We start from the raw sequence: 14,588 nt of genomic DNA, 5'->3' as shown, positions 1-14,588 counted from the left end.
TGTTTGAAAAGCAACCAATCTAAGACATATTTTGTGATAATTTCCCATAGTTTGTGCCATTATAGGATTTTGAGAACTTTGAACAATACCTTATACTTGCTGATTTATACAACAATAACAATTTTGGCATGACGTTAGATGAGCAGGCAAAATTTTACTGACTGTAAAGACAATAAGCCTCAGAGGATTTAAGGGAAAGACTGTACTGATAAGTATTTAAACAGAGTGACTGACTACAGTTAAGGTTATTGGTCCTTTAGGTCATTTGTGATTTTCCAAAATAGATAGAAGTTATAATTTATAAAAATAAAAAAGTTTATATAAAATGATATCTTATGCATCTCTTTTTCTACAGTTTGAGTTGCTTTTTTTCTTTCTCTGCTAATACCAACATTTCAGTAGAATTGAATAGTAGTAAATTCTAGAGGAACAAAACTACATTTAAAAATGTTACTTTTATGCAAGTTCTTTTTTTTTTCCTCACCAGGAGACATATATGGATTTAATAAGTAATCATTAGGCCTTCCTTGGTGGCCCAGACAGTAAAGAATCTACCTGTAATGCAGGAGACCCAGGTTCAATCCTTGGTTGGGAAGATACCCTGGAGAAGAGAATGGCTACCCACTCCAGAATTCTTGCCTGGAGAATTTCATGGACAGAGGAGCCTGGCAGGCTATAGTCTATAGGGTCGTAAAGAGTCAGACATGATTGCACACTGACACTTTCACTTTCACATAGTGAATTAACCTTTAAATAAGGTTATATGTTATGACCAACCTAGACAGCATATTAAAAAGCAGAGACATTGCCAACAAAGGTCCATCTAGTCAAAGCTATGGTTTTTCCAGTAGTCATGTATGGATATGAGTGCCAGAGATTTGATGCTTTTGAACTGTGGTGTTAGAGAAGACTCTTGAGAGTCCCTTGGACAGCAAAGAGATCCAATCAGTCCATCCTAAAGGAAATCAATCCTGAAAGATATGCTGAAGCTGAAACTCCAATACTTTGGCCATCTGATATGAAGAACTGACTCATTTCAAAAGCCCCTGATCATGGGAAAGATTGAAGGCAGGAGGAGAAGAGGACGACAGAGGATGAGATGGTTGGATGGCATCACTGACTCAATGGACATGATTTTGAGTAAACTCTTAGAGTTGGTCATGGACAGGGAGGCCTGGCATGCTGCAGTCCATAGGGTCACAAAGAGTCAGACACAACTGAGCAACTGAACTGTACAGAACTGAAGATTATGTGTAATATAGATATAGTTAGTAAAAATAGTTGATAAGCCCAAAGATTTTTATTATATTGTATTCTGTGATTTTTCATGTAGTAAATGTAATTTTTATTTGTCCATCTTTTTTGATGTACAGTTGACAAACATAAAATGTATATATTTAAGATATATAATATGATAATTTGATATATGTATATTGTTAAAAGATTACCAAAATAAAGCAAATTAATACATCCATCACCTCACATACTTTTCTTGTGTGTGTGGTAGGAACACTTATGATCTATCCTCTTAGTATCTTTCTAGCATACAATACATTTACCATACTGTACTTTAGTACATAGGTTTTCACTTATGCCATAATATCTGTCTTTTCTAGGCTGTCAAAGACTGCCTTCAAAATCTGAAGCTAAAAATTATTGATTTTCACTCTCTGGTTATCCCCTGCTTCCAAGATGGTAATGAGATTTGGAGCAAAGAGAAGCAAAAATTTTTTGTGCTGGGTAGAGGTACTCATGGTAAAATTCTTCTTTCTAGATAAACATAGAAGTGTATCTGAGAAGCACTGTCTCACCAATTAGACTGTCCTTCATCTTACATTCCTCTGTATATAATTATGAGGGAGCATTTTCTTTAGGTTTCATAGCCATGTTAGGGGGCTTCCTGCAGAAGGAAATAGCAACCCACTTCAGTGTTCTTGCCTGGAGAATCCCAGGGATGGGGGAGCCTGGTGGGCTGCTGTCTATGGGATCTCAGAGTCGGACATCACTGAAGTGACTTAGCAGCAGCAGCAGCAGTAGGGGACTTCCCTGGTGGCTCAGTAGTAAAGACCCTGTTTGCCAATGCAGGAGGCATAAGAGACACAGATTTGATCTCTGGGTCAGGAAAATCCCCTGGAGGAGGACATAGCAGCCCAATCCCATATCCTTGCCTGGAGAATCCCATGGTCAAAGGAGCCTGGCTGACTACAGTCTATAGGGTCACAGAGTCAGACATGACTGAAGTGACTTAACAGGCACACATATCCTTAATAATAACATTTTGCCTCCCATCCAACCTTGTAGCTATCTTCCTGCAGACTTCCGGTACATAGGAAACTAAATGTCATTCTTTAATCCACTGTGAGTCAGGCATTCTTTAATCCACTGTGAGTCAGGCATTCTTTTATTTCTTACTGAAAGCATTCCAGTTAATATAACAAGTAAATGTATCTACCTGTCTTGACTCAATGATAATTGAAAGATAATTGAAATGGTTTGTAAATACTACATGTAATCATACTGTGTTGTAATTGTATCTCATATCTCTCAGGAACATCTTGAATCAACCCATAGCTCTACTGCTAATTAGATATTTATTAAGTCCAGTTCAATTTAGCCCAATTTCAAGTGTCAATTTCCTATTTATTTTCTCTCTTAAGTTTTCCCCATTCTACCCTCATCTTCCTCACCTGCCACCCCAAACACAGGCCAGACTTTAAGAATCAGCACTAGTCTGAGGAGTTGAGCAATATGGACCTGTCTGTCATTTTCCTCTCCTTCCAGCAAGTCTGGAGGTGAGGTGTGGGCAGCCAACTTTGTTACAGGAACAAAAGTCTTTTTCACTTCAAAGTGCCTTCAGAGTCTTCACTCCATTTCAAGGGAAATGAGATTTTCCAACAGCAATTGTTGGGTGTATCAAATAAAATGAAATCTAGACTTAATTGGAAAGGCCACTACAAAAGGGACAATCCTCAAAATTCAGGAATATCTCAAAATCAAACAGAAAAGTATTTTCTTTTATAGCAAAGAGTAAGCAATAAGTAATGGGAAGTTGGGAAAATTCAGAGAAGTGACTTAGTCTGACAAAAATGTGTCTGGCCCTATTTGCCAGTTCTCAGGATACCTAATAAGGCAACATGCCCTGTTTTGAATGTTTGCTCAGGTTTTGAGATAAGCAGAATTCAGGGGCTTGTGGGGAGGAGCGAAGCCTAACTTAAGTTTGGTTGAAAGCAAAAGGTACAAAATAGTCAGCTCTAAACACTTGATCAGGTGGAATAGCAGTTGGGAAATCATACATAGTTGTTCAGTCACTAAGTTGTGTCTGACTCTTTGTGACTCCATAGACTGCAGCCCACCAGGCTCCTCTGTCCTCCACTATCTCCAGGAGTTTGCTCAAACTTATATCCATTAAGTCGGTGATGCTATCTAACCATTTCATCCTCTGCTAACCCCTTCTCCTTTTGCTTAGTTCTCTCCCAGCTTATGCCTTTTGTCTGAGTAATTATTAATAGTGATCCATTTTGCTCTCAAAACTGTCTTATGTTGGGAAATAATTTCATAATCATCCAAGATATGAGCAATTTTGCTGGTGCCTTGCTACGAGTTCCTCTGCCTATTTGATTGGCAGGAAACACACAGTGTTACAAAAGCAGATGCTGGGAATGGACTCAGATTCATTGGGACCCTCCTTCGCACCCTAGCTTCTCTCACTACATCTCCACTTTCTTGATCAAATAGGCACACAGGACTTCCTAACTAGGAAGTAATTTTGCTTCCTAAGTAGTCAGACATCTCACCCAAGAATGATATAGCACTGTTTCCATCGCATCAGTTTCCCTGATGCTTATTAGTAATTTTTTTTGTTTGTTTTTTTGTCTCTGTTTTTGTATTTATGCCATCCAACTCTTTGTAGAATTCTGAAACTTCTTTCTTTTCTTTTCTTGAATTCTGCGTATACAACTTCAAGGGGCTGTGTGGAGATGGGGATACAATTTCTGGGTAACAGAGCTAATATAACTGTTTTTTATTCAGGTCTGGCTCCCAGTTTTTTTAATCCTCTCTTTGGTGTATGTAGTGTGTTTTTGTCCCTGATTTAGGCACTTGTTTTTAATCCAAATAGAAAAATACCATTAAAATATACATTGAAATATACGTTATTAGATTATGGATTTTTCAAATAACTTATTTTAGCATTATTTTTGAGGATTATTGTGAGGATATATAAGAAGTTGAACACTTAACATATTATGAGTAACAAAAAATGAGCACTAAATGTATTCAGCTATATTCTATACTAATTATTTGAATTAAAAATTAAAGCAATGAAAATAATCATTGTGTATGATTGTGTATGTGATTGTGTGTGTGTTTGTGTCTTTGTACTTTAAGGGGAAATCATTAATAACTATTAAACCAAATATATATCCAGTACCATCATTTCTACTGTAGCCTTAAAAAAATGAATGCAGTTTAGATACTAGTACTAATTACAGCATTTGATTGCTAAAATGCTAAATGTTTCCAACATATTATCCCAGTTGCTGTAAAACGTATAATCCAAGAATAAGCATTTGGCATAACATTATAATTGTAACTCTTGAAGCTTGTGCTATTTTCCTGACAAGTTCAAAACATACCCTCAAATAAGCAAGATGAGTTACGAGAGAAGCAAAGCAGATAGTATGTTCTAGTATCTTCATCAGCCATTAGCAGGGGATAACCAGCTGCTAAATAAACCCAGATCCCTCCTTAAATTCTTCAGGAACCCATAAGGGAAAGTGTGCAGAAAACTATTAAAGAAGCAAAGAGCAGACTCAGCACCAACAGCTGAGTTAGGCAACTTTCTGAGGTAACTAGGAAAATCCTGAGTGGTATAAATTTACAAACGGTTTCTAAATTTATTGTGGTGAATAGAAAAGATCCCAGTGGCCAAATTCAATTCAATTAGGATGAAAACATTTTCCTCCTTAACTGCCAACTTTTGTATGAAAAACTGCTTCTTCTCAAACTCAGTCAATTTTAAAATGTCTACTAGCTGGGTTTGCCTAGCAGGAGTCTAAAGGATCTATTATGCTGACAGATGTTCCCTGCCTTAAGAGTGTACAGAATTTAAATGACATTTATTTTCTGTTTATAGCTATTTACATTAAATTAATATGAAATTAAAACTAAAACTTTGCCAACTGAAACTTGTGCCTATTTAGATTGTCCTTTAAATGATTTCAGACATCACTAATAGTCTATATTTTTCTTAATGTGCCATTATATTTTTCTGTTTTACATTAGTAAGATACTTTTAAAAATGTTAACTTCTAGTATTTGTTACAGCTTTGTACTTTACATGGTTTTGAAAATTTGTATATTGTTGTTATGACAATTAGATGAATGGATAGATGTGTGACAAACCTAGACAGTACATTAAAAAGCGGAGATGTCATTTTGCCAATAAAGGTCTGTATATCAAAGCTATAGTTTTTCCAGTAGTCGTGTATGGATATGAGAGCAGGACCATAAAGAAGGCTGAGTGCCAAAGAATGAAGAATTGATGCTTTCAAACTGTGGTGCTGGAGAAGACTCTCAAGTGTCTCTTGGACAGCACGGAGCTCAAGCTAGTCAGACCTAAGGGAAATCAACCTTGAATATTCATTGGAAAGACAGATGTTGAAGCTGAAGCTTCAATAATTTGGCCACCTGATGTGAAGAGCTGACTTATTAGAAAAGACTCTAATGCTGGAAAAGATTGAGGGCAGGAAGAGAAGGGGTCACCAGGGGATGAGATGGTTGGATGGCATCACTGACTCAATGGACATAAGTTTGAGCAAGCTCCAGGAGACAGTGAAGGACAGGGAAGCCTGGTGTTTTGCAGTTCATGGGGTCACAAAGAGTAGGACATGACTTAGTGACTGAACAACAGTAAATATATTCAATTAATTATTGAGAAAAAAGTTTTATTTGTCTTAAGTTCACTATAATTGTTAAGACGTTGAGTGATAGAACCATGACCTAGAATCTTTTCTAACTAGCTCAGATTGCATCATATTAAGCTCTACTGCATTGTATGAATTCAGGTTAAAACATATTCATTGTGTTGCATATTCACAAAATAAATAAAATAAAAGATTTGAAGCAATAGTCCATATACATAGGAAAAATTTTAGTCTTTTTTTGTGTGGGGGGGAGGGGTGGAGTGTTAGACATTTTCATAAATGACTTACAGGGTGTTTTAATTTATTGTTTTTAAGCTAATTATTACTATCCCTCTGTATTAGTTTGGTGATACTGCCTTAACTAAGTACTATAAATTTAAACAGTAGAAAATTCTTTTCTCACATTTATGGAGGCTAGATGTTCAAAATAAATTTGTCAACAGGCTTAGTTCCTTATGAAGATTGAGAACAGCATCATTCCAGGATTCTCTCCCTGGCTTATCAATAGTCATCTTCTCCCTTTGTCGCTTTGCATCATCTTTCCTCTATGAATATGTCTCTGTATCCAGATTTCTTTTATAAGGATGCCAATAACATTGGATTATGGACCACCCTTATGAGTTCACTTTAACTTGATTTATTGTGTAAAGATCTTATTCCAAATAAGATTGTTTTTGAGCATGAGAAAATTTAAGTAAATTACCTAATCTCCATTCCTTAAAATACCATTTTTTTTTCTCTTTTCATAGTACTGTGATCAGTTGCCCCTACTCTTATGGAAAGCCATCTTTATGGTGATTTTGATTTCATCACTCAACAGTACATTTTATTTTTTAATCTTCTGATTTTCTTTACAAACTACATGCATGTTATTATTTTTTAGTTATCATTTCCTTAGATTCTTAACATTCAGGTATTTACTCATAGTTTTCCTATCATCTTTGTCATTCTTAACAGTTGAGCTCCTGAAAAATCATTCCTATCTGATTTATCCTTTAGCTCATCGCCATTCAGTTTCTACACTCACAGTTTCAGCAAACTACTCTGATTTAACTGTTTCTCAAAATCAATATAAAAAATGATTCAATCATCTCTCATGCTCCTTTCCAAATCTTTTCATGTGTTTCTTCTACATCAGATATGTGTATAACCTTACACTTTACCTAACTCATAACTCTTCTTATAACTCCAGACATAGTAGAAATCAAAGTTATTTGATATTCTAAAGTTCTTATTCTATCTATATAGATATTATAGAAGCTTTTAAGACATGACCTTTAGTACTTATCTTATTGATAAGGATTTTTTATACTCATTGCTTTGTAACCCATATGAGTCACTTGAAGACTAGATAAAGTGCATTTTAGACATACAATATAGGGGAAAATAATTACATTGTCTGTAATTACAGTTACAGAATAGGAGAGCTCCCACTGGTGACAAAGATGCACTGTTGTTCTGCCTTATCAAAATGTAGTTCTATCCATCTATATGTCCAAAATTTAAAATATTTAAAATTCTGAGAATAAAGTAAGAGAATAAGAGAATAGTAAGAGAATAAAGAATGAAATAATCATTTAAAAACTAGTAAACAATGATAAATATGTAGCATTTTAAAAGTGCTAATAAGAAGAATTTGCATCAGTTCAGTTCAGTTCAGTCACTCAGTCGTGTCCAACTCTTTGCAACCCCATGAACTGCAGCATGCCAGGCCTCCCTGTCCATCACCAAATCCCGGAGATCACTCAAACTCACCTTCATTGAATCGGTGATGCCATCCAGCAATCTCATACTCTGTCGTCCCCTTTTCCTCCTGCCCCCAATATCTCCCAGCATCAGAATCTTTTCCAATGAGTCAATTCTTTGCATGTGGTGGGCAAAGTACTGGAGTTTCAGCTTTAGCATCATTCCTTCCAAAGAACACCCAGGACTGATCTCCTTTAGGATGGACTGATTGGATCTCCTTGCAGTCCTAGGGACTCTCAAGGGTCTTCTCCAGCACCACAGTTGAAAAGTATCAGTTCTTTGGCACTCAGCTTTCTTCACAGTCCAACTCTCACATCCATACATGACCACTGGAAAAACCATAGCCTTGGCTAGATGTACCTTTGTTGGCAAAGTAATGTCTCTGCTTTTTAATATGATATCTAGTTTGGCCATAACTTTTCTTCCAAGGAGTAAACATCTTTTGATTTCATGGCTGCAATCACCATCTGCAGTGATTTTGGAGCCCCCCATAATAAAGTCTGACACTGTTTCCACTGTTTCCCCATCTATTTCCCATGAAGTGACAGGACCTGATGCCATGATCTTCGTTTTCTGAATATTGAGCTTTAAGCCAACTTTTTCACTCTCCTCTTTCACTTTCATCAAGAGGCTTTTTAGTTCCTCTTCACTTTCTGCCATAAGGGTGGTGTCATTTGCATATGTGAGGTTATTGATATTTCTCCCATCAATCTTGCATAAAAGTATTGATTAAAAACACTCTAGCAAGTAGAATTAGATGGCACACAATTTTTGCATCTTTGCTCTTTTGAAATTCTAATATATTTTAAAATAACTATGTATCATAGATACAATTTTGAAATCATATAAAATACTCTATATTGCAGTGAAAATTATTTTATTTTTATTCCCTGATCTGGTATAAAAAAATGATCTATTGATCAATTGGATCAATGGACAAATATGATCCATATTGGATCCAGATGATACAAGGTGAAAATATGAAAAACTGGTACCATAAAAGCTGTGTATTTTGGCACTACCCTATATATCATTATTTAGATTTCAAATACCATTCTATGTTCTTCTTTTAAGAATAATAAGCATGAAATCATCCAGATAGAAAAAGAAGAAGTAAAACTCTCACTATTTGCAGATGATATGATCCTCTACATAGAAAACCCTAAAGACTCCACCAGAAAATTACTAGAGCTAATCAATGAATATAGTAAAATTGCAGGATATAAAATCAACATACAGAAATCCCTTGTATTCCTATGCACTAATAATGAGAAAACAGAAAGAGAAATTAAGAAAACAATTCCATTCACCTATGCAATGAAAAGAATTAAATACTTAGGAATATATCTACCTAAAGAAACAAAAGACCTTTATATAGAAAACTATAAAACACTGGTGAAAGAAATCAAAGAGGACACAAATAGATGGAGAAATCCATGTTCATGGATTGGAAGAATCAATATAGTGAAAATAAGTATACTACCCCAAAGCAATCTATAGATTTAATGCAATCCCTATCAAGCTACCAACGGTATTTTTCAGAGAACTACAACAAATAATTTCACAATTTGTATGGAAATAAAAAAAAACCTCAGTAGCCAAAGCAATCTTGAGAAAGAAGAATGGAACTGGAGGAATCAACCTGCCTGACTTCAGGCTCTACTGCAAAGCAAGTCACCAAGACATATGGTACTGGCACAAAGGCAGAAATATAGATCAATGGAACAAAATAGAAAGCCCAGAGATAAATCTACACACCTATGGACACCTTATCTTCGACAAAGGAGGTAAGAATATACAATGGAGAAAAGACAATCTCTTTAACAAGTGGTGCTGGGAAAACTGGTCAACTGCTTGTAAAAGAATGAAACTAGAACACTTTTTAACACCATACACAGAAATAAACTCAAAATGGATTAAGATCTAAGTGTAAGACCAAAACACTCCCTGACATAAATCACAGCAGGATCCTCTATGACTCATCTCCCAGAATATTGGAAATAAAGGCAAAAATAAACAAATGGAACCTAATTAAAACTAAAAGCTTCTGCACCACAAAGGAAACTGTAAGCAAGGTGAAAAGACAGCCTTCAGAATGGGAGAAAATAATAGCAAATGAAGCAACTGACAAAGAATTAATCTCAAAAGTATACAAGCAACTCTTACAGCTCAATTCTAGAAAAATAAACGACCCAATCAAAAAATGGGCCAAAGAACTAAACAGACATTTCTCCTAAGAAGACATACAGATGGCTAACAAATACATGAAAAGATGCGCAACATCACTCATTATCAGAGAAATGCAAATCAAAACCACAATGAGGTACCATTTCATGCCAGTAAGAATGGCTGCAATCCAAAAGTCTACAAGCAATAAATGCTGAAGAGGGTGTGGAGAAAAGGGAACCCTCTTACACTGTTGGTGGGAAGGCAAACTAGGACAGTCACTATGGAGAACAGTGTGGAGATTCCTTAAAAAACTGGAAATAGAACTGCCATATGACCCAGCAATCTCACTACTGGGCATACACACTGAGGAAACCAGAATTGAAAGAGACACATGTACCCCCAATGTTCATCGCAGCACTGTTTATAAGAGCCAGGAGATAGAAGCAACCTAGATGTCCATCAGCAGACGAATGGATGAGAAAGCTGTGGTGCATATACACAATGGAATATTACTCAGCCATTAAAAATAATACATTTGAATCAGTTCTAATGAGGTGGGTTAAACTGGAGCCTATTATACAGAGTGAAGTAGTCCAGAAAGAAAAACACTAATACACTGTACTAATACATATATATGGAATTTAGAAAGATCTAATGATACCTATATGTGAGACAGAAAAAGAGACATAGATGTATAGAACAGTCTTTTGGACTCTGTGGGAGAGGGAGATGGTGGAATGATTTGGGAGAATGGCATCGAAACTTTTATATTGTCCAGGTTCGATGCACGATACAGGATGCTCAGAGCTGGTGCACTAGGATGACCCTGAGGGATGGGGAGGGTGGTGGGAGGGGGGTTCAGGATGGGGAACACAGGTACGGCCATGGCAGATTCATGTCAATGTATGGCAAAATCACTAAAATATTGTGAAGTAATTAGCCTCCAATTAAAATAAATAAATTTATATTTAATAATAACAAAGTCTTGTTTTAAAATGCATGTTTTATTATTTTTGAAAAATATAATTTAGTTGACAGTAAGACATAAAGTTAATGCTGAATAAAAACTTACTCATTGATCTGTTTTGTATAGCTTCTTCAGTCTTATTTTTTTTAATAAAGTGTCAATTTTCCTTATCTTTTACTTTGATCTCAGAATAGTAATAAAAAATGGCTTTTCATAATAAATGATGACTAAATTAATTTCAGTACTTACTGTACAAGTTGTAAAACTTAGCAGCATCAATCTGTGTTTATAGAGTAAAATGTGAAATTAAAGCTATTACTTTCATAAAGCCAAGTGGCAAAGGACTATAAAATCACTCAGTATCTTAGTTATAAAATTGATTATAATGGAAAGTATCTATTTTAAATAATATTTGCATAATTTGGAAGCAGTATGCAAAATATAATGCTTTACTCTGTGGTCATGCGTTTAAAGGACACTTTAATATGTGTCCTTTAAGTAAAAATTTTACTTTGCAATTAAAATTTTATTTTATTTTATTTTCACAGGATTGTTTAGATTTGGAAATACATGCTTCATTTCTTTAGGAATAAATATTTACCTGGTAGAATTAAGATCAGATTGACTAGTTTTCTGTGATTATGGTTTCAGTGTGTCTGCCCTGGATGGGTCATGGTGAAGAGGTCTGACAGAATGTGGTCCACTGGAGAAGGGAATGCCAAAGCATTTCAGTATTCTTGCCTTGAGAACCCCATGAACAGTATGAAAAGGCAAAATGATAGGATACAGAAAGAGGAACTCCCCAAGTCGGTAGGTGCCCTATATGCTACTGGAGATCAGTGGAGAAATAACTCCAGAAAGAATGAAAGGATGAGGCCAAAACAAAAACAACACCCAGTTGTGGATGTGACTGGTGATAGAAGCAAGGTCCGATGCTGTAAAGAGCAATATTGCATAGGAACCTGGACTGTTAGGTCCATGAATCAAGGCAAACTAGAAGTGTCAAACAGGAGATGGGAAGAGTGAACGTTGACATTCTAGGAATCAGTGAACTAAAATGGACTGGAATGGGTGAATTTAACTCAGATAACCACTACATCTACTACTGTGGGCAAGGATCCCTTAGAAGAAACGGAGTAGCCATCATGGTAAACAAAAGAGTCCGAAATGCAGTACTTGGATGCAATCTCAAAAACGACAGAATGATCTCTGCTTCCAAGGCAAACCATTCAATATCATGGTAATTCAAGCCAATGCCTCAACCAGTAACGTTGAAGAAGCTGAAGTTGAACGGTTCTATGAAGACCTACAAGACCTTCTAGCAGTAACAACCAAAAAAGATGCCTATTTCATTATAGGGGACTGGAATTAAAAGTAGGAAATCAAGAAACACCTGAGGTAACAGGCATATTTGGTCTTGGAATATGGAATGAAGCAGGGCAAAGGCTAATAGAGTTTTGCCAAGAAAATGCACTGGTCATAGCAAACACTCTCTTCCAACAACATAAGAGAAGATTCTACACATGGACATCACCAGATGGTCAATAATGAAATCAGATTGATTATAACCTTTGCAGCCTAAGATGGAGAAGCTCTATACAGTCAGCAAAAACAAGACTGGGAGCTGACTGTGGCTCAGATCATGAACTCTTTATTGCCAAATTCCAACTTAAATTGAAGAAAGTAGGGAAAACCACTAGAAAACTCAGGTATAACATAAATCAAATCCTTTATGATTGTACAGTGGAAGTGAAAAATAGATTTAAGGGACTAGAGCTGATAGAGTGCCTGATGAGCTATGGACAGAGGTTCTTGACATTGTACAGGAGACAGGGATCAAGATCATCCCCATGGAAAAGAAATGCACAAAAGAAAAATGGCTGTCTGACAAGGCCTTAAAAATAGCAGTGAAAAGAAGCAAAGGAGAAAAAGAAAGATATAAGCATCTGAATGTAGAGTTCCAAAGAATAGTAAGGAGAGATAAAGCCTTCCTCAGTGATCAATGGAAAGAAATAGAGAAAAAGAACAGAATGGGAAAGACTAGAGATCTCTTCAAGAAAATTAGAGATACCAAGGGAACATTTTATGCAAAGATGGGCACGAAAAAGGACAGAAATGGTATGGACCTAACAGAAGCAGAAGATATTAAGAAGAGGTGGCAAGAATACACAGAAGAATTATACAAAAAATATCTTCACGACCCAGATAATCATGATGGTGTGATCATTCACCAAGAGCCAGACATCGTGGAATGTGAAATTAAGTGGGCCTTAGAAAGCATCACTACGAACAAAGCTAGTGGAGGTGATGGAATTCTAGTTGAGCTATTTTAAATCCTGAAAGATGATGCTGTGAAAGTGCTACACTCAGTAGGCCAGCAAATTTGGAAAACTCAGCAGTGGCCACAGGACTGGAAAAGGTCAGTTTTCATTCCAATCCCAAAGAAAGGCAATGCCAAAGATTGCTCCAACTACTGCACAATTGCACTCATCTCACATGCTAGTAAAGTAAAGCTCAAAATTCTCTAAGCTGGGTTTCAGCAATGTGTGAATCAAACTTCCAGATGTTCAAGCTGGTTTTAGAAAAGGCAGAGGAACCAGAGATCAAATGACCAACATCTGCTGGATCATTGAAAAAGCAAGAGAGTCCAGAAAAACATCTATTTTTGCTTTAGTGAGTATGCCAAGGCCTTTGATTGTGTGGATCACAATAAACTGTGGAAAATTCTGAAAGAGGTGGGAATCCCAGACCACCTGATCTGTCCCTTGAGAAACCTATATGCAGATCAGGAAGCAACCTGGACATGGAACAACAGACTGGTTCCAAATAGGAAAAGGAGTACATCAAGGCTGTATATTGTCACCCTGCTTATTTAACTTACATGCAGAGTTCATCATGAGAAACGCTGGACTGGAAGAAACACAATTTGGAACCAAGATTGCCGGGAGAAATATCAATAACCTCAGATATGCAGATGACACCACCCTTATGGCAGAAAGTGAAGAGGAACTAAAAAACCTCTTGATGAAAGTGAAAGAGGAGAGCGAGAATGTAGGCTTAAAGCTCAACATTCAGAAAACAAAGATCATGGCATCTGGTCCCATCACTTCATGGCAAATAGGTGAGGAAACAGTAGAAACAGTGTCAGACTTTATTTTGGGGGGTTCCAAAATCACTGCAGATGGTGATTGGAGCCAGAAATTAAAAGACACTTACTCCTTGGAAGGAAAGTTATGATCAACTTAGATAGCAGATTCAAAAGCAGAGACATTACTTTGCCAACAAAGTTCTGTCTAGTCAATGCTATGGTTTTTCCAGTGGTTATGTATGGATGTCAGGGTTGGAATGTGAAGAAAGCTGAGTGCTAAAGAATTGATGCTTTTGAACTGTGGTGTTGGATAAGACTCTTGAGAGTCCCTTGGACCGCAAGTAGATCCAACCAGTGCATTCTAAATAAGATCAGTTGGGTGTTCATTGGAAGGACTGATGCTAAAGCTAAAACTCCAATACTTTGGCCACCTTTGGAGGAGTTGACTCATTGGTAAAGAATCTGATGCTGGGAGGGATTGGGGGCAGGAGGAGAAGGGTACAACCGAGGATGAGTTGGCTGGATGGCATCACTGACTCGACGGACATGAGTTTGAGTAAACTCCGGGAGTTGGTGATGGACAGGGAGGCCTGGTGTGCTGCGATTCATGGGATCGCAAAGAATTGGACATGATTGGGTGACTAAACTGAACTGACCTCAGAATTTAAGATTTTCAACTCTAAAAGAAGAAGAA

The sequence above is a fragment of the Oryx dammah genome, unplaced genomic scaffold, assembly GCF_014754425.2.
Source record: "Oryx dammah isolate SB20612 unplaced genomic scaffold, SCBI_Odam_1.1 HiC_scaffold_27, whole genome shotgun sequence".
Lineage (NCBI taxonomy): Eukaryota > Metazoa > Chordata > Mammalia > Artiodactyla > Bovidae > Oryx > Oryx dammah.
Note: the sequence above shows the minus strand (reverse complement) of the source record.